The sequence below is a fragment of the Somniosus microcephalus genome, chromosome 4 (genome assembly GCF_052327205.1).
Source record: "Somniosus microcephalus isolate GS21.2 chromosome 4, FLI_Smic_1.0, whole genome shotgun sequence".
Lineage (NCBI taxonomy): Eukaryota > Metazoa > Chordata > Chondrichthyes > Squaliformes > Somniosidae > Somniosus > Somniosus microcephalus.
The window spans coordinates 198594553-198616884 of NC_140990.1; positions in this window are offsets into that span (position 1 = coordinate 198594553).

Sequence of the window (22332 nt, forward strand, 5' to 3'; positions counted from 1 at the left end):
GATTTAAAAAAAAAAAAAAATATTTGAAGTTTTACTTATGTTTTGGGGCTGATCTCTATTCATAGATTTGATAGGTCTTCCTGTCAAATCTATGAATGGAGATTCCCTGCTCTGATTGGCTCCCCATGGCCCACATGATCCCAGGGATGCTGCGAACTAGCTGCGCCCCTGGGATACGCGTGCCCTGCACACCGGCAGTTTGAGGAGGCACATCCAACGGAATTCTGCACCTCCCGGGAGTGCTGCGGTCCAGGCGCAGATTTTTCAGGATCACAGCCCTCCGCCCGCGGGAGGGCTGCGAACGGAATTTCTGGGCCCATGTCTCGGCTGACTAAGTGTGCTTGATGTCAGTGTGCAGAAAGCTTTCCCCTGCATCTAGTTGGCCTGGGAATACGTGATGCTGTAATTGGGTGCAAAATGGAACATTTGGTCACAAGTCTTGACATCCCTCAATGTAACCAAATATGAGAGAGAGAGAGAGACCGTGTCTGTACTGACTCTTTGGTAGAGCTTCACCTTCAGGTAGTTATCCAATTCTCTTTTGAATGTTACTATTGAATCTGCTTCCACCCTTTTCAGGTAGTGCATTCCAGATCACAACAATCTGCCGGGGAAAAAAAGCTAAGTATCCTCATGTCGCCTCTGGTTCTTTTGCCAATCACCATAAATCTGTCCCCTCTGGTTACTGACCATTCTGCCACTGGAAACAGTTTTTCTTTCATTATTCTATCAAAACCATTCATGATTTTCAAAACCTCTATAAAATCTCCTCTTAACCTTCTCTGCTTTAAGGAGAACAACCCCAGCTTCTCGAGTCTCTCCACATAACTGAAGTCCTGCAGCCCTGGCACCATTCTAGTAAATCTCTCTTCCACTCTCCAAAACCTTGACATCGTTCCTAAAGTGTGGTGCCCAGAATTAAACACAGTACTCCAGCTGAGGCCTACCCAGTGTTTTACAAAGGTAACTTCTTTGCTTTTGTACTCTATTCCTCTATTAATATTACAAGGATCCCATATGCTTTTTTAACAGCCGTCTCATCTTGTCCTGCCACCTTCAAAGATTTGTGTACATACTCCCCCAGGTCTCTGTTCCTGCACCTCCTTTAAAATAGTACCATTGAATTCATATTACATTTTGGTCGGAAGAATGAGACATATCACTTCACACTTCTCTGCATTAAATTTCATCTGCCATGTGTTTGCCCATTTCACCAGTCTGTGTGTCCTCCTGAAGTCTATTACTATCCGCCTCATTGTTTACTCCATTTCAGAGTTTTGTGTTATCTACCAACTTTGAAATTATGCCCTGTATACTCAAGTCCATGTCATTAATATGTCAAAAAGAGCAGTGGCCCTAAAACCAACCTCTGGGGAACACCACTGTATACTTCCCTCCAATCTGGAAAAACAACCACTTGCTACTACTCTGCTTGCTGTTCCTTAGACAATGTTCTACCACTGTCGCTGGGCTTTTTTTTCTAACAAGTCTATTATGTGGTACTTTGTCAAATGCCTTTTAGAAGTCCATATTCACAGCATCACCCACACTACCCTCATTAACCCTCTTCATTACCTCATCAAAGAACTCGATCAAGTTAGTCAAACACGTTTTGCCTTTAACAAATTCCTGCTGACTTTCATTTAATAGCCCATATTTTTCTAAATGCCCATTAATTTTGCCCTGGATTATTTTCCAGAAAAGTTTTCTCACTACCTTAGGCTGACTGGCCAGTAGTTGCTGAGTTTGTCCCTCTTCCCTATTTTGAACAGAGGTGTAACATTTCCAGTCCTCTGGCATCACCCCCATATCATTGGAAGATTGTAGCCAAAGTCTCCGCAATTTCCACACTTACTTTCCTCATTAACCCAGGATGCCTCCCATTTGGACCAGGTGACTTTTCTACTTTGAGGACTGCTAACTCTTAAGTACAGTACCTCCTTTATTCTGCATACAGAGTCTTGAGGAAACGGGTGTTTTCCGTGGACTGAATTTTTTGAGGAGGTAACGAGGGTAGATGAGGGTAGTGCGTTTGATGTAGTGTATATGGACTTTAGCAAGGCTTTTGATAAGGTTCCACATGGCAGACTGGTCACGAAGTTAAAAGCCCATGGGATCCAGGGCAAAGTGTCAAGTTGGATTCAAAACTGGCTCGGAGGCAGGAAGCAGAGGGTAATGGTTGATGGGTGTTTTTGTGACTGGAAGGCTGTTTCCAGTTCTGCAGGGCTCAGTACTAGGTCCTTTGCTTTTTGTGGTATATATCAATGAGCTAGACTTGAATATAGGGGGTATGATTAAGAAGTTTGCAGATGATACTAAAATTGGCTGTGTGGCTGATACTGAAGAAGGAAGCTGTAGACTGCAGGAAGCTATCAATAAATTGGTCAGGCGGACAGAACAGTGGCAAATGAAATTCAATCTGGAGAAGTGTGAGGTAATGCATTTGGGGAGGGCTAACAAGGAAAGGGAATACACATTAAATGGTAGGGCACTGAGTAGTGTAGAGGAACAAAGGGACCTTGGAGTGCATGTCCACAGATCCCTGAAGGTAGCAGGCCAGGTAGATAAGGTGGTTTTAAAAAAAGGCATACAGAATGCTTGCCTTTATTAGCCGTGGCAGGGGGGTTATGCTTCCAACTGTATAAAACACTAGTTAGGCCTCAGCTAGAGTACTGCGTGCAGTTCTGGTCACCACATTACAGGAAAGATGTGATTGCACTAGAGAGGGTAGAGGAGATTTACAAGGATGTTGCAGGGAGTAGAGAATCTTCGCTATGAGGAAAGACTGGATAGGCTGGGTTTATTTTCCTTGGAACAGAGGAGGCTGAGGGGAGACCTTATTGAGGTGTATAAAATTGAGGGGCTTAGATAAAGTGGATAGAGAGGACCTATTTCCCTTCGCAGAGGGGTCAAAAACCAGGGGGCACAGATTTAAAGTAATTGGTGGAAGGTTTAGAGGGGATTCATGGGGAAATTTCTTCACCCAGAGGGTTGTGGGGGTCTGCAACTCACTACCTGAACGGGTGGTAGAGGCAGAAACCCTAACCACATTTAAAAAGTACTTGGATGTGCACTTGGGATGCTGTAACCTGCAGGGCTACGGACCAAGAGCTGGGATTAGGCTGGATAGCTCTTTGTTGTCCGGCATGGGCCGAAATGGCCTCCTTCCGTGCTGTAACTTTCTATGATTCATTGATTTAGCAGTGCAGCTTGTGTGTCCAAATAATGGGACAAATTAGAAAGGCATCTCAGTCCTGTTCCTATTGGTTGAGTCTGCAGCATAAAACTAAGTGTAAATAAAACAATTACTTTGCAATGAGTCTGCCTTCTTTCATGGCCAGACCAGTCATGTTCTCCTAATGAAGCTGTTTGGGAGGTTTGTTTTGATCTGGCTGCTGTGCAGTACACACTGGAGGTGATCTGGCACCCCCAGACGGGAGCTTGGAAATGATTTTGGGCCAACGAGTAGTTTTAGTAGCACAGATCTAAATATTTCAACTGGGGTTCTTCCTGAGCAATTCAAGTTCACTAAATGCTTGCACAGTGAGATTGTAAGTTTGCAAGTGCAGTAACTGGGGAGATTCCTGCAGTCTCGGCACCCACTGGAATCTATCGGCACTGTTATGCTGTGAAAGGGACATGGGGGAGCGCCCAATGATTTCCATGTGCTGCCCTCTGATTTACCTCTGAGACCCACTGAAAGAAAAGAATCCTGCTCTGCATTTTGGCTTTAACTGAAGGTCAAATAGCAGCTCATGAGTCCCATGGATATATGCCATTGGAATGCTGGCAGTTATGATGGGGTGCCCTTAAGAAAGCAGGCAGTCGTATGGAGTCGGTGCAAAAACTATTGCAGCTTGCATAGGAATGCATTGAGACAGTCATGAACAGTTGGAACCCACCCAGTGGGAAGGACTAAAGAGGAAGAAAATAATGGCTCAATGAATAAATGCAGGACAGGAGGGACCAACAGTTGATCCTTGGTTTGTGCTGAGATTGCTGTTCTCAGCCAGGGCAGTCATGGGCGTGCTATAGTTAGCCTCAGTCCCTCTGGGCTAGGGAAAGACGAAAAGCCCCCCCAGCAATCTCCAGTCTTATGTAGGGCTGTTACTTGGCTGCACAAGCTCCTGGTTGCTATGCAGTGGCTGGTGTTGCAAAGTGGATGTTGGGTGAATCCATGATCGGGCTCGCTTGCGATATTCCCGGTGATCAAATAAAGCAGCAACTGTCAGGCGCACAAGTGAAGAACAGCCTGTTGGGTAATTCACTGGTGGGCTGGTAGCTCCTGTGTAACCGTACTGCAGCACAAATCTCCCTCAGAAAAGGTGTGAAAATTGGAGGAAAAAATAAATAGTATACTGTCGGTGTGCACATACGCTATTAACGCAGTGTGTCTGGGTACATGTTCATTGCCTCGATCGCTGCCAAGATTATCAACAGGTTGTACAGGGTATGGTTGCCCAGTGGTTATGGTACTTGACTAGCAACCCAGTTCAAATTCCCATCATGGCCAGTTGTGAAATTAAATAAATCTTGTCATAACTGTGAAATTGCTGGATTGTTGTAAAAATCCGCATGATTATCCAGTGTCCTTCATGTGATTCTAGTCCCACATTATGTTCTCCTTCAATGCCGAGTGATGGGCATTAAATACTGCCTTGCCAGTGTTGCCCACATTCCAAGAACAAATGGGGGTGGGGGGAACTTGCTGGCATTGGCAGATACCAGGAAGCTAGTCACCCATCTACACACTCATCTATTGGAAAGGAAAGGTAGAACCATAAAAAAAAATATAGGCATTAATTCAGCAGATGTTTAGTGTTCATTTTAAATGTGGGATAGAAATGGTTAAAGTGAAAATCCTATTCAAGGGAAACCGTGCAATTCAGAAGACTGAGTCAGATTGACTAAAACTGAACCATATTGTTTAAAAATGACAAACACTATGTACTGTTCCCTTTCAATTAAGAATTGGCCCCATAAATGGTGTTTTTGCACTCTAGGAGTACTTTATATAACCACATAGAAATATTTAATTTCAAGTCCTGTTGTGCAGAAATGCCTTAGGAAGTATAATTGAGACTTGCACCCCTTGGAAGAACTCTTTGAGTTTTTCTTTCCGATGTAGCTCTGGTGAAGTAAAGTATAAATGGTCTGTTAATAGCTATACTGTAATCTATTGATGTGGATGTGGTGCCTGGATTTGTTCCAAGTATAATTCTGGACACTGCTTCCCAGGTTAATTTTCCTTACTGGGAGGGCCACTGGATAGAGGGGTGAGGAGAACACCAGTCTGAGGACTTTTAAAGTATATACAGTACATAGGTGGAATAGCTTTAAAAAAAAAAAAATTTTAAATCTTAATTGCATCCATACTTTTCCCCCTCAGGTGACTTTTTGTTGGTGGGTGGGGGGGGGGGGGAGAGAGGGGCGGAGAAGCAGTGGAAAAGAGCATACTGGGTAAGAACTTGATGCTAATTGCCACAACTGGTTCAAATCCAATTATCTGGCTGCTAGCAGTGTGGTTGTGAGACTGGTTGGCTATCGTCAATCTGAAATAGGATAAGAGAAGCAGAACATAAGAACAGGAGTAGACCATTCAGCCCCCCCCCCCCCCGAGCCTGTTCTGCCATTCAATTGGATCATAGCTAATCTGTACCTCAACTCCATTTACCCGCCTTTGTTCCATATCCCTTGATAGCCTTATTCAATAAAAATTTGTCACGCTCAGTTTTGCAAACTTCAATGAACTCGGCATCCACAGCCTTTTGGGGGAGAGTGTTCCAGATTTCCATTACCGTTTTTGTGAACAAATGCTTCCCCATTTAACTCCTAAATGGCCTAGCTTTAATTTTAAGATTATTCTCACTTGTTCTGGATTCCCTACCAGAGCAAATAGGCTCTCTGTATCTACCCTAGCAAATATATCAATATAAATGCTACCTTTTTATTGGATCTTGGTTCCCAGCATCTCTAGCTTGATTCTACTGGTAGTGACGCCTAAATGACCATCAGTAAGGGCACCTTCAGCAGAAGACTTGGAACTGGTCTAAGGAGTTTTAGTCCTACAAGAGCATCGGGGATTCACAGTTAATCATGGGAATTGACCTTTAATTCGAGTTCACAGCATGCCTGTTCTCTTTTACAGATGCTGACACCCAGCACAAAATCCATCCTTTACAGCGACGTGATTCCTGGCTGGAGAGGGTGTAGTCTTCCTAGAGTCGTCCCTTATCTCCTTTCCATCAGGCCCAACAAGTTTGGCGCTTTTGCAAAGCTCAGCCTCCCCTCGTATATCCCTCAATCCCTCCTTTCTCCAGAAAGGCATCTAATTACCACATGGATTGCAGTGGTTCATGAAGAAAGCCCACCACCACCACCTCAAGGGCAGATAGGGATGGCCAATAAATGCCGGCCTTGCCAGGGACTCCCATATTCCGAAAATCAATTTATTTTTTAAAATTACCTCTTGAACTCATTTATGCTGTGCATTTCAGTGACCTTCCCTGATAACCTGAAAATCTACATCCCTTTATATTCCTAACTCCTTTTTAACCATACCCCCGGTGCAGTGAACTCTCCTATAGCGAATAATTTGCTTAGATTAACTTTGTCCTTTATAATTTTAAAAATTGCAATTTAATAATTTCAAAGTCACTTCTTTTATCAAGAAAATAAGCCCAGTTCCTTAACCTTGCTTATAGTCTAAAATTCATGATGCCTGGAATCATCCTGGCTGTTCACCTGTAAAAGCTGGAAGACACTCGTATCCTTTCTATAATTTGATGACTAGAACTGCACGAGATGCTAGGACCACAGAGTACACATGTCCATTTTTATTTCAATATTTAAGACCTGAAGCGATCTTAGTCCAACAAAATTTGTCAATGGTGCCATCTTTTAAATGAGAAGTTAAACCCAGGCCCTAACTGCCTGTTCAGGTGGATGTAAAAGATCCCATCGTACTATTTGAAGAACAGCAGGGGAGTTCTTTTGGTGTCAACACTACCAAAAAACAATAACTGGTCATTTATCTCGCTGCTGTTTGTGGGATCTTGCTGCACTCGAATTGGCTTGTGTTTACCTACTAGTGACTTCAAAAGTAATTCCTTGCTTGTGAAGTGCTTTTGGATGTCCTGAGGACATGAAAGGTGCTATAAGTGAGAGGAGTTCATGGATGACTTTGTCACTAAGATTGAAACCATCCGTTCTGCTGCTTCACCCCCCCTGCCCTAGCTGTGAATTTGCATCTTTTTCTAGTTTCTTTCCTATCTACCCTCATGCCCTCTCCAAGCTCACCTTGTCCATGAGACCCACCTCCTGCTCCCTCGATCCTATTCCCACTAAATTGCTGACAACCCAACTTCCCTTCCTAGCCCCCATGTTTGTTGATATTGTTGGCGGTTCTTTCTCCTCAGGTAATCTGCCATCATCACCCATCTCAAAAGATCAACCCTTGACCCCTCTTTCCTTGCAAACTACCGCCCCATCTCCAACCTCCTTTTCCTCTCAAGTCCTTGAACATGCTATTGTGTCCCAAATCTCTGCCCATCTTTCCCGGAACTCCATGTTTGAATCCCTCCAATCAGGTTTCCACCCTGCTGCAGTACTGAAACGGCTCTTATCAAAGTCACAAATGACATCCTATGTGACTGTTACAGTGGTAAATTATTCCTCCTTGTCCTTCTCGACCTGTCTGCAGCCTTTGACGTGGTGGACCACACCATCCTCCTCCAACGCCTCTCCACCATCATCCAGTTGGGTGGAACTGCACTCACCTGGTTCCATTCTTTATCTATCCAGGCGTAGCCAGAGAATCACTTGCAATGGCTTCTTTTCCCACTTCCATACTGTTACCTCTGGTATCCCCCAGAATCAATCCTTGGCCCCCTCCTATTTCTCATCTACATGCTGCCCCTCCGCGACATCATCCGGAAACACAGCGTCCGTTTCCACATGTATGCTGATAACACCCAGCTGTACCTCACTACCTCTTCTCTCGACCCCTCCACAGTCTCTAAATTGTTAGACTGTCCAATATCCTGTACTGGATGAGCGGAAATTTCCTCCAACTAAGTATTGGGAAGACCGAAGCCATTGTCTTCGGTCCCCGCCAAAAACTCCATCCCCTAGTCACCGACTTCAATCTTCTCCCTGGCAACTGAGGCAGAACCAGACTGTTCACAACCTTGGTCTCGTATTTGCCCCCGAGATGAGCTTCCAACCACACCCACACATCACTAAGACTGCCTATTTCCACTTCCGTAACATTGCCCAACTCCATCCCTGCCTCAGCTCATCTGCTGAAACTCTTATCTAAGCCTTTATTACCTCTAGATTTGACTCTTCCAACACACCCCTGGCCAGCCTCCCATCTTCCACCCTCCATAAACTTAAGCTCATCCGAAACTCTGCTGCCTGTATCTGAACTGGCACCAAGTACTGTTCGCCCATCAGCCCTGTGCTCACTGATCTACATTGGCTCCTGGTTAAGCAATGCCTTGTTTTTCAAATTCTCATCCTTGTTTTCAAATCACTCCATGGCCTCACCCCTCCCTATCTCTGTAATCTCTTCCAGCCGTACAACCCTCCAAGATCTCTGTGCTCCTCCAATTCTAGCCTCTTGCGCATCCTCTATTTTAATCGCTCTGCCATTGGCTGCCATGCCTTCAGGTGCTGATGCCCAAAGCTCTGGAATTCCCTCCCTAAACCTCTCTGCTGCTCTAACTCTCTTTCCTCCTTTAAGGCACTCTTTAAAACCTACCTCTTTGACCAAGCTTTTGGTCATCAGTGTCTGTTAGATCCGTGATTCTGAGAGTATGCTGTTTTTCAATAACCAAACGGATGCTGTAACTTAACGATAAACAGGTATTTACTGGAGGAGGGTAGTCTCAAGACTGGGGGTACAGAGGCATGCGCAAGGCTTATATACAGGTGTGGTCACTGCCGGTACTACAGTATACAGGAGCTGTAAAAGTAGCTCTGTCTTAAAGGCACATACACTACAATTCCTCCCCTTTTAGATTAGTAGTACCCCTAATATTCAAATAACAATTAACACTTTAACATGTACATTAAACAACAATAGTCCATTTATAGATTCAGTCTTTGGGGTGGCTTCCTGGCCCTTTCGGGATAGCGCCTTTCCTGAGGTTCTTGTTCTTGGTGCAGAGGCGATTCTGACCCCTTTTCATCGGGTAGTTCATCGGGTTCCACTGCTACTGGGTCTGAGGCAGATGCTACCGGTATGTCGGGTTCATCCCCAGGCACTCGAGACATGGGGTTCACGCGTTCCGGTGACGCTAAGATCTGATTGACGTGGCATCTCACAATGTTCTCCCCGACATCCACTGTGTACATTAATGGCCCCTGCCTTGTGCAGATCGTTCCGGGTTGCCATTTCTCTGTTCGATAGTCACGGGCCAAGATTGGTTGTCCTACATTGAAGCTCCTTGTCGGCTTCTCGTTGATGTGCTGGAATTGTTTGTCCTCAACATTTCTTCGCACATTTGGTCTGAGCAAGTCCAGACGAGATCTCAACCTTCAGTTAAAGAACATCATGGCCGGGGTCTGGTTGGTAACTGCATGTGTCGCGTTTCGGTAGGCTAATAAGAAATTGTCCATCTTATGCTGTAGTGGAATTTCATCGTCGCACATGGCCTTTATCGCCTTCTTAAAGGTTTGCACGAACCTCTCAGCCAGTCCATTTGTGGCTGGATGATACGGGGCGGATGTGTAATGCCTTACCCCATTCCTTCTCATCAATTTTTGAAACTCTTCGGACACAAACTGTGGTCCATTATCAGAGCAAATCTGCTCTGGCAAACCGTTTCTGGCAAATACGGTCTGTAGGACTGCAATCGTTTTCTCTGTAGTGGTTGAGGACATTTTTATCACCTCCGGCCACTTCGAATGAGCATCCACTGCTATTAAGAACATTGAGTCCATGAATGGACCAGCGAAATCAATATGCACCCGTTGCCATGGAGAGGAGGGCCACTCCCATAGGTGTAGAGGGGCATGTGGTGGTGCATTTTGGACCTTCTGGCATCCTAAGCAGCTCTTAGTTAGGTCTTCGATTTGTTGATCGATTCCCAGCCATCACACACAAGCCCTAGCAAGGCTTTTCATTTTCAGTCCCCCCAGATGATCTTCATGTAGCTCATTTAGCACTCTCTCCCTTAACTTGGGTGGAATCACCACTCTGGATCCACACATCGCTGTCCCCTGGCATACTGACAGCTGTTCTCTTCTGGATGAGAATGCTGGCAACAGTGAGTCGCCATGTGTTGGCCATCCCCTCACCGTCAAATCATTTAACCGAGACAGTGTCGGATCATTGCGGGTCTCCTTCTCTATATCCGCGTTCGTTACTGGCAATCGTTCAATTATTGACGAATAAAATATCTCGACAGGGTCCACTGCTGGTGCTTCCTAGGCAGTAGCAGGCGCGATAACCCATCAGCGTTCCCATGCTGTTTCGTGCCTTTATATTCTATTTCATATTGATTCGCTCCTAGAAACAGGGACCATCTTTGTAACCGTTGTGCAGTCATCACTGGAACGCCCTTCTTAGGATTAAAGATGGAGACAAGTGGTTGGTGGTCAGTCAGCAAGGTGAACTTCTGCCCATGCAGATAGTGATTGAATTTTTTTACTCCCCATACTAGGCTGAGGGCCTCCCTGTCAATCTGGGCGTAGTTGCGCTCGGCTGAGGTTAGTGACCGAGACGCAAATGCTACTGGCCTCTCCAACCCGTCTGGGAATTTGTGCGACAGCACCGCTCCAATACCATAGGGTGATGCATCACATGCCAAACGAATTGGTAGCGCTGGGTTGAAATGGGCCAACACCTCTTTTGATGTGATCAATTCTTTACACTTCTGGAAAGCTCGTCTACGTTCATCATCCCACTTCCATGGTACCCCTGTTTGCAGTAGGGTGTTCAGTGGGTGTAATACCGTGGACAAATTTGGTAAGAACTTGTGGTAGTAGTTTACCAGCCCGAGGAACGACCTCAGTTGTGACACATTTTCCGGTGCTGGAGCCTTGACTACTCCCTCAATCTTTTCAGGGGACTTATGTAACCCCTCTTCATCGATGACGTGGCCACAATACGAGATCTGTTTCTGGAAAAACTCTCACTTGTGGCGATTAGCTCGTAGCCCATACTCCTTTAATCTGGTGAGCACCTTCTCCAAGTTGGCGAGGTGATCACTGTCATTTTCGCCTGTGACCAAGATGTCGTCCAAATAACACTGGGTCCCTGGAATCCCTTGCAGGACTTGATCCATTGCCCTTTGCCAGATAGCCGGAGCCGAGGCTACCCCGAACACCAGTCGATTGTATTGATAGAGACCTTTGAGTGTTAATCGTAAGATATTGTTTCGAAGCTGCTTCTACTTCCATTTGCAAGTACGCCTGGGCTAGATCAATTTTGGTGAAGCGTTTACCTCCAGATAGCGAGGCGAAAATATCCTCAATTCGTGGAAGCAGATATTGTACCACGTGAAGGACTGGGTTCACTGTCACCTTAAAATCCCCACAGATGCGGACCTTCTTTGGTTCCGCAGGCGTATTACTCAACGACCTCTTCATTACAGGAACGATGGGTATAGCCCACTCCCTCAGTCCACTTTGGACAGTACTCCTGAACGTTCCAACCCTTCCAGCTCTGCTTCGACAGCTGGTCTGATTGCATAAGGCACTGGTCTGGCCTTAAGAAACTTTGGGCTTGCACTTTCCTCTATTTTAATCATTGCTGTTATTCCTTTTAGTGTTCCTAGTCCCACCTGGAACACTTCTTTTGCATCAGTTAGCATTTTTGACAGTTGTCCAGGTGTGACGTCGTCATCCTTTTTGGCCTCAACCTTCAGTGCCTGTATGGAATGCCAATCTAATTGTATCTTCTGGATCCATTCATGTCCTAGCAGTGGTGGTCCTCCATCTGGCAATACATATATATCCATTTTAGGTATTTCTTGGCCTTTATATGTCACTTTTACCCTTATTTTTCCTTTGGGGTAGACTTTTTGCCCCGTATACGTCTTCAAGAGAATCTCTGTAGCTTTCAAGGGTATATGCGAAAATAGCCGCTTGTAGTCCCTTTGGTTTATGACTGTTAGGGCTGATCCTGTGTCCAATTCCATTTTCACTTGGACTCCGCCTATCTTGAGTGTAACCCAGATAGTCTGGTGATCCTCCATTTTGGTTACCTTATGTAGTTTCAGACAACCCAGCTCCTTGCTTCCGGTGTCTGTCACTTTTCTGTTCGTCTGAACTACCGTCCATCACCTGGTGTACCTTTTTGTACTTCTCCTGTGGAGATTTCTTACTGTTGGTTTTCTTCCCAGACCTGAGACTCTTGCTATGTGTCCTGCTTTTCCACACTGTCTGCACACTTGGTCCTTGAACCAACAATCCTTCTGGTCATGTGTTGTTCTGCTGCAGCGATAGCACTTCCCTGTTCCATAGGACATTTCATTGGCGCCATATTCTTGCGGTCTCCGTTGTATCTCTGCAGCTACCCTTGCGGCTGCTTCGTGTGATACTGCCATACTGAAAGCCTTGTCCAGCGTAAGATCCTTTTCTGATAGAAGCCGTTTCTGGGTTCCTTCACTTTGTAGCCCACACACAAACTTGTCCCTGTTGTATCCGTGTATTAATGGAGACACGGAATGCAGGAGTTGGTTTAACAGGTGTTTACTGAACAAAGTCTGGAGGTGAACTAAAAGATACAAGACACTATACAGGCTTATATACCCGAGTGGTCACTACCAGTATTACAGTACACAGGGGCTCTTAAAGGTACATACACTACAATTCCTCCCCTTTTAGATAATTAGTACATTACTTAAAAATGTTATCATTAATAAACATGTTTACAAGAACAATAATCTACACATTTGCTGCAGTTAATCAATTATAAGTCAGTCTCTCTGGAGGCTTCCTGACTCGGTCCGGATAACGCCTCGGTGGTGTAGTAGTTTTCGGTGGTATAGTAGGTTCTTTTGGCAAGGTCGATTCGGCTCGAATGCCAGTGTCGGGTTCATCTGGTTCCAGTATTACCGGATCGGAGGTAGATACTATGGGTATCTCTGCTTCATCATTAGGCGTATAGAGTTGTGTAGGTTGTCCCTTTTCGGATGACTCTATGATCTGGTCAGCATGGTGCCTTATTATGCTTTCTCCAATGTCCACGGTATACAATCAGCGGTCCTAGTCGTGTGCAAATAGTTCCAGGCTGCCATTTCTCAGTACGGTAGTCCCGGGCCAAAACTTGTTGACCTATCTGGAAGGCCCTAGTTGGCCTTTCATTCATGCCTTGAAATTGCTGGTTCTCTACGTCCCTTCTGATGTTTGGCTTGATCAAATCCAGCTGGCATCTTAGTCTTCTATTGAAAAACATCATGGCGGGAGTTTGGTTTGTAACCACATGTGTTGCATTCCTGTACGCAAACAAGAAGTTATCTACCTTATGTTGTAGATTTATGTCTTCATTACCCATGGCCTTTATGGCCTTCTTGAAGGTCCGGACAAACATTTCAACTAATCCATTGGTGGCGGGATGGTATGGGGCGGACGTGTAGTGCTTAACCCCATTGTTTTTCAAGAACTTCCTGAATTCTTCGGACACAAATTGCGGTCCATTATCAGAACAGATCTGTTCAGGCAGCCCATTCCTGGCAAATATGGTCCTTAATACTGTGATGGTTTTTTCCGTGGTGGTGGAGGACATCTTTATTACCTCCGGCCACGTGGAGTGTGCATCAACCGCGATTAAGAACATTGAGTCCATAAATGGACCAGCAAAGTCGATATGTACCCTTTGCCATGGAGATGAGGGCCACTTCCATGGATGTAGAGGGGCTTGTGGTGGGGCGCTTTGGACCTTCTGGCATCCTAGACAGCTCTTGGTCATTTCTTCGATGTCTCCATCGATACCTGGCCACCACACAAACGCTCTGGCTAGGTTCTTCATTTTCACTCCACCCAGATGCCCCTCGTGAAGCTCCTTTAGCACTTTATCCTGGAGTTTGGGTGGAATCACCACTCTGGATCCACACATCAAGGTTCCTCAGCACACTGACAGCTGTTCTCTTCTTTGCGAGAATGCTGGCAACAGTAGTTTGCCATGTGCTGGCCATCCCTTCACCATTAAATCATAGACTCGTGAGAGAGTCGGGTCATTTCTCGTTTCCTTTTCAATGGTAGAATTTGTTACTGGTAGACATTCCACTATGGTTGAGTGGAACATCTCCACTGGGTCCACTGTAGGTGCCTCTTCTACCGTTGGCAACGGTAGGCGCGATAAACCGTCAGCATTCCCATGCTGTTTTGATCCTTTGTATTCTATGTCATATTGGTGTGCCCCTAGGAAAACGGACCACCACTGTAGGCTTTGTGCTGTCATAATGGGAACGCCCTTTTTAGGGTTGAATATGGAGACGAGGGGTTGATGGTCAGTCAACAAGGTAAATTTTTGTCCGTGTAGGTAATGGTTGAATTTCTTCACTCCCCACACCAGGCTGAGTGCTTCCCTGTCGATCTGGGCGTAGTTACGCTCAGCTGAGTTCAATGAGTGTTACACAAAAGCTATCGGCCGCTCCGAGCCATCAGGGAATCTATGCGATAATACCGCTCCTACGCCGTAAGGGGATGCATCGCACGCCAGTCTGATTGGCAGTGATGGGTTGTAATGAGCCAACACTTCCTTGGACGTGATCAAGCCTTTGCATTTATGGAAGGCACGTTTACAGTCTTCGCTCCATTTCCAAATTACTCCCGTTTTGTAGCAGTGCATTAAGAGGGTGCAGAACAGTTGACAAGTTCGGTAAAAATTTCATGATAGTAATTTATCAATCCCAGGAACGACCTTAATTGTGAGACATTTTCAGGTGCTGGGGCTTTTATGACCGCTTCAATTTTTTCAGGTGACTTATGCAGCCCTTCTTCGTTAATTATATGGCCACAATATGATATTTGTTTCTGGAAAAATTCGCACTTGGGGCGATTTGCTCGTAGGCCCCATTCTCTCAGTCTAGTGAGCACCTGCTCCAAATTGGCAAGGTGCTCGTTGTCATTTTCTCCTGTTACAAGGATGTCGTCTAGGTAGCATTGAGTCCCCGGAATCCCTTGGAGGACTTGCTCCATAGCTCTTTGCCAGATAGCTGGAGCTGATGCTACTCTGAAAACCAGTCGATTGTACTGGTACAGGCCTTTGTGTGTGTTTATCGTGAGATACTTTTTAGAGGCCTCCTCAACCTCCATCTGTAGATATGCCTGTGCCAAGTCAATTTTGGTGAAACGTTTCCCTCCGGATAGTGAGGCGAAAATATCTTCTATCCTCGGAAGAGGATACCATACCATGTGAAGGACCGGGTTTACAGTCACCTTGAAGTCCCCACAGATGCGAATTTTTCTCTGTTCTTCAGATTTATCATTATTCAACGTTTTCTTCATGACCGGGACGATGGGTGTTGCCCACTCGCTCCAATCTACCTTGGATAACACGCCTGCCTTTTCCAAATTCTCCAGCTCTGCCTCGACTGCTGGACGAATTGCGTATGGCACCGGCCTTGCCTTAAAAACTTGGGAATTGCCGCATCTTCCACTTTTATTGAGGCGGTGACGCCTTTCAATGTTCCTAGTTCCTATTGAAATACTTCTTTGGCATTGGCCAAGATGTCTTTTAATCGTTCAGGTATGACGTCGTCATTTTTTTTCTTACTGGTCACCGTCAGTGCCTGAATGGAGTGCCAGTCTAAACGTATCTTCCTGATCCATTCACGTCCCAACAGCGGTGGACCACCATCTTGCAGAACGTATAAATACAACTTCTGTATTTCCTTGCCATTGTATACAACAGGCACCCTTATTTTCCCTCTGGGGTATACTTTCTGCCCCGTATATGTCTTCAAGATAATGGATGTGTCTTTCAAAGGTATATGCGGAAATAGCCGCTCGTAATCCCGTCGACTTATGACGGTCAGAGCTGATCCTGTATCTAGCTCCATTTTAACTGGGGACCCCGCTATCGTGAGGGTAACCCAAATGGTCTGGTAATCTTCTTTGGCAATTACATTATGTAATTGGAGACAGCTTAGTCTCTTGTTTCCGGAGTCGCTATCGCTCTTCTGGTCTTCGGAGCTACTGTCCGTCATCATTTGTACTTTTCTGTACTTTTCCTTATTGATTTTTTTGTTTCCAGATCGGCATACACGTGCAATGTGTCCCATCTTTCTGCATTGCCTGCATGCTTTGTCCTTGAACCAGCAGTCCCTCTGGTCATGGGTGGATCTGCCGCCGCGATAACATCTCTCGAAACCCCGTGTCATTTCATTGGTGCCAAATTCCTGTGGCTTTTGTTGTATTTCCGCAGCTCCCCTTGCGGCTGCTTCGTACGATACTGCCACGCTGAAAGCCTTATCTAGCATCAGCTCTTTCTCTGAGAGTAACCTCTTCTGGGTTCCTTCACTCAGGAGTCCACAGACAAATTTGTCCTGTAGAAAATCTGCCAGTCCTGCCCCGAATTGGCAGTGCTTTGACAGCTTTCTTAATTCGGTGAGGTAATCAGCGTTACTTTCATTCTTGTGCTGATTCCTCCTGAAGAATTTGAATCGTTCCGCTATCAGCAGTGGTGTTGGGTTGAAGTGCTCCTGTAGGGTATCAACAATCTCCTTAAAATTCTTGTCCATCGGTTTGGCTGGGGTGATTAAGTTTCATAACAGCCCGTATGTCCTTGCGCCCATCAGATTTAGAAGTACTGATGCCTTTTTATCATCCTCTACTTCATTCGCTGTGCAATATACCTCCACTCTTTCCACATATGTGGTCCAATCCTCTATATTACTATCGAAAGCAGTAATATTGCCAGTCTTAGGCATCCTGAAAATCAAAAATGGCACCTCCACGCTTTCCTTTCTTCCCTGCCGAGAAAAAATGGTGCCTCCCGCACTTTCCCGCCGCTGCCGCTGCTGACAACGCTGTTCTCCGCGGTTTTTATTTACACAGATATTTTTAATAGTTGGAGACTCGTTCCCGCCGGACTCTCTGGGATTTTTCCCTCCCTCTGCTTGGTCCGAACGCCGACCTGCTTTGCAGCGCCGGCCGTCTCCCGAGTGCTCCACCCTCCGTCTCTGTTTGCCTCCGCCTTCCGACTCGCTGCTCGGCCCTGCTGCAGAGCCACCCGATTGAGCCCCAGCCCGCCGCCCAGGAAGGATTAGTGCAGTACCTGCCACCAGCCCGGCTAGCTGGTGAAATCACAGATTTTTTTTTGGCTTTTTTTTCTTCGACCTTCGTCTGAGGAATCGATCTCCTTGAGGTGCTGCCGAATTGCAGGTAAGTCAGTTTCCAATTCGTCGCCACTGTTGTATCCGTGTATTAATGGAGACACTGAATGCAGGAGTTGGTTTAACAGGTGTTTACTGAACAAAGTCTGGAGGTGAACTAAAAGATACAAGACACTATACAGGCTTATATACCCGAGTGGTCACTACCGGTATTACAGTACACAGGGGCTCTTAAAGGTACATACACTACAGTCCCTTAACGTATCTGCTTGTCCCGCTCCAAACTGGCAGTGTTTCGATAGCTTGCGCAGTTCCGTTAGGTACTCAGCATTGCTTTCGTCTTTGTGTTGGTTCCTTTTATGGAACTTAAATCGTTCTGCTATCAGCAGCAGTGTGGGGTTTAAGTGGTCCTGTAGGATTTTTACTATGCTTTCAAAATTCTTGTTCACCGGCTTCTCTGGGGTTGTTAGATTTCGCAGTAACCCATAAGTTTTTGCACCCATGGAATTTAACAAAACCAGTGCTTTACTAGCATCTGGCACTTCATTCGCACTGCAGTACACCTCAATACGTTCCACATATGTCGCCCAATCTTCGACTTCATTGTTGAGCATAGAGATACTGCCACTCTTCGGCATCCCTGGGTGTGATTTAACTGTCAAAAATGGCGTCTCCCGTGCTTCCCCTTCTTCTCCGCTGGCACAAAATGGCGTCTCCCACGCTTTCCTTCCTTCCTTCCCGCGTTCGCCCTTCTTCTCCGCTGCGGCTTCTAAAAATGGCGCCTCCCACGCTCTTCCTTCTCCCCGCGGACACTGTTCAGCCCTTGAGCCCTGGCTGTGCTCTGCGTGTTTTTTTTTGTTTTTTTTCGACGCCGCTCGGTCCTGGACCCGGCTGTTGCTTTACCCTCTCTCTCTCTCCAGTTTGTTTGTTTTGTTTTTTCGACGCCGCTCGGTTTTCAACCCCTGGCTGCGCCCTGTGCGCTTCACCCTCTGTCTTACCCCGTCGACGCTGCTCGGCTTTCTCTCCGCCGTCGGTCGGCTCCCGCCGCCGCTGTCCGGGAAGGGTCTGTGCTGGACCTGTCGTCAGTCTCTTGCTGATCATCGTGGCTGGGGAACCAAGCCCAGCTCTCCACAGGCTCCCCTGCGATGTTCACTCTCCGCCGGACGACTGGGCGGTTGCTTGTGGTCGATGCCCGTGTTCCTGGCCTTGACTTTTTTTTGGTTTTTTGTTACACCGCCCTCCTGGAGCGAATCCTCGAAGGGAAATGCAGAGTTGCAGGTAGATTCGAATCGACACTCGTCGCCACTGTTAGATCCGTGATTCTGAGAGTATGCTGTTTTTCAATAACCACACGGATGCTGTAACTTAACGATAAACAGGTATTTACTGGAGGAGGGTAGTCTCAAGACTGGGGGTACAGAGGCATGCGCAAGAATTATATACAGGTGTGGTCACTGCCGGTACTACAGTATACAGGAGCTGTAAAAGTAGTTCTGTCTTAAAGGCACATACACTACAGTGTCAAATTTTGTTTGATAACGCTCATGTGAAGCACATTGGGATGTTTTACTATGTTAAAGACGCTATATAAATGCAAGTTGTGTGTTTTTTTTTGCAATGTAAGACTATCCACTGGATTTCTAAACCACATGCTCAAAGCAATTTGTACAGGACATATTGTGCAAGATATAATCAAGGGGGTTAAATAAATGTGTGTGGGAAAACCCCAAGTGGATGTACATACCATTGTACACATCTGTAACCCTTAATTTAAGCATGTCTTAAACTAACCCATTTCTTTATACATTGCCATTAAACTTGTGGCTTAAACTATTTTTGCTGCGCATGAATGCTGAACATTAGGTTTAAGACTTCTTGTGCACTATTTTAACCATTATTAACTTATTTAAAATAAACAACAGTGCTAAAATAGTGCACAATTTTTTTCTACCCAAATACATTAAGCAATAGAAAGCCAGAGAAAATTAAATCTCCTGATGGGTAACACATGTGTTGAAATCAATATTTGTTCTGCTCTCTCCTATTGTAACTCATTCTTTTCCCAGTACCTCAAAACTGCGGAACGCCTCATCTATCTCAATTTTTCCTTTCTCCTCTTGCCCTTTTGGCATCACTTAACCAGGCATCACTTAACCACTACTTAGTGATTTATTTCATCTTCACTCCTACTCTTTTCAAATCAAACCTGGCAGGGTCCAGCACTATTGGTTTTTACCTAGGCTTCTAAAAAAATGAAACTGGATCATTCTTACAGTCTAATGCCATTTTACATGGGCATATAATAGAATTTTGTAGCTTGTAGATCTGGAATAGCAACACTAGGTCCATATCAGAACTGTGCACGTATCATTCACAGGTGGAGTGTATGTAAGGGGAAGTCCAAATAAGAGGAGTAATTGTTGGACATGTGGGGAAATGAAAAAAGTAACTAGATGACAATGTATGTGCGAGAGTGACAGTAAATGGTTAGTGCCAGAATAGGAATTGGCTCTGAACATCGGTTGCCAACTTCTGTATGAAGTGGGACCTCTAGCTTCATATTGGAAAAGCCTTCCATTGAGAAGATCCTGCTGATTACTGACTGCTTGTGGGTCACCTCTACTGTATTTTCCTCTACCTATACCCACATTCATATGAGGGAGCTTTCATTTCAGTCCAGTGACATTGGCCAGAGATTTCATGACAAAACAATAATTAAAACCACTTACCAATAGCTGCCGGTCATTATTGTTTGCAAAGCAAACAGTTTATTCCCAATGTGCCCCTTGGATACTGTCCTTCACAGGTCTAATATTTGCTTTTCATTTGGTGACATACATATTCCTCTGCTTTTTAGTTTTACTGAAATATATCAAAAGGAAGAAAGACTAGGATTTGTATAGCGCTGTTCACGACCTCAGGATGTCCCTAAGTGATTTACAGCCAATTAAATACTTTTGAAGTGTAGTCACTAATGTCTCTGCTCTAAGGAAATTAACCCCAGCTTCATCAGTCTCTCCACATAACTGAAGTCCCTCATCCGTAGTATCATTTTAGTAAATCTCTTCTGCATCCTCTCTAAGCCAATTTGTGCACAGCAAGATCCCACAAACAGCAATGCGATAATGACCAGGTAATCTGTTTTAGTGATGTTGGTTCATAGTAGCAAAGTATGATACAGCACAGAAGGAGGCCATTTAGCCCATCATTCTTGTGCCGGCTCTTTGGTAGAGCTATCCAGTTAGACCCATTCCCCTGCTTTTCCCCCATAGCCCTGTAATGTTGTTCTCTTAGTATTTATCCAATTCCCTTTTGAAAGTTATTATTGAATCTGCTTCCACCACCCTTTCAGATAGTGCACTCCAGATCCTAACCACTCACTGGGTAAAAAAATGTTCCCTCATATCGCCTCTGGTTCTTTTGCCAATTAGCTTAAGTCTGTGTCCTCTGCTTACCAACCCTTTTGCCAGTAGTTTCTCCTTATTTACTCTTATCAAAACCGTTCATGATTTTGAACACCTCTATCAAATCTCTGCTCTAAGGAAATCAACCCCAGCTTCACCAGCCTCTCCACATAACTGAAGTCCCTCATCCGTAGTATCATTTTAGTAAATCTCTTCTGCATCCTCCCTAAGGCCTTGACATCCTTTATGAAGTGCGGTGCCCAGAATTGAACACAATCCTCCAGCTGAAGCCTAACTGGTTTATAAAGGTTTAGCATAACTTCCTTGCTTTTGTACTCTATTCCTCTATTTATAAAGCCAAAGAACCCATATGCTTTTTTTTTTAAACAGGCTTATCAACTTGTCCTGCCACCTTCAAGGATTTGTGTACAGGTCTCTCTGTTCCTGCACCCACTTGAAAATTATACCATTTAGTCTATGTCCTTATTCTTCCTACCAAAATGTATCACTTCACACTTCTCTGCATTAAATGTCGTCTGCCCATTTCACCAGTCTGTCTATGTCCTCCTGAAGTTTGTTACTATCCTCCTGTTACTTCCTAACAAACAGACCCCAGTCTGTCAAATTAAGTAACCACACCTCCCCCCACCACCCCCCCCCCCCCCGACCCTGAACACAGGGGCCCCACAAGGATGTGTGCTGAGCCCCCTCTACACCCACGACTGTGTGGCTGTTCATGGTTCCAACACCATCATCAAGTTTGCGGATGATACCACGGTAGTAGGCCAGATCACCAACAACGATGAGTCTGCCTACAGGGAGGAGGTCCAGCATCTCGTGAAGTGGTGCGCCGATAACAACCTGGCCCTTAACATCAAGAAAACCAAAAAAATCATTGTGGACTTCAGGAAGTCTAAAGGTGGAAGTCACACCCCCATCCACATCAATGGGGCTGTGGTGGAAAGGGTGGACAGCTTTAAGTTCCTCGCAGTCCACATCACGGAAGACCTCTCCTGGTCCCTCAATACCTCCTCTCTGGTGAAGAAGGTCCAGCAGCGCCTATATTTCCTAAGGAGGCTGAAGGGATGTAACCTGTCACCCCTGATCCTCTCTAACTTCTACCGCTGCACAATAGAGAGCATCCTGACGAACTGTATCACAGTATGGTATGGCAGCTGTAGCTACTATGACCGGAAAGCCCTGCAGCGGGTAGTCAAAACTGCCCAACGCATTACCGGCACCCGGCTACCGACCATAGAGCACATATACCAGAAACGCTGTTTACGGAGGTCACGGTCCATCATCAAAGACCCTACCCACCCCAGCCACAGTCTGTTCGCCCTCCTGCCATCTGGGAGACGCTACAGATGCATTCGCACCCGTACGACCAGATTTAGGAACAGCTTCTTTCCCAGGGCTGTCATCCTACTGAACTCCACAAATAAACTCTAAAGCCTGCACATCTGCCAATGCACTTTATTATGGTTATGTTTATGTTAATGTATTGCAAGCCAAATGTATGTTGAATGTTTAAATGTCTTAATCTAAATGTACACTCTCAGGAGCCGCAAGCCTACATTTCGTTGTACTGCACTTGTGCACTAACAATGACAATAAAAGTTGATTTGATTTGATTT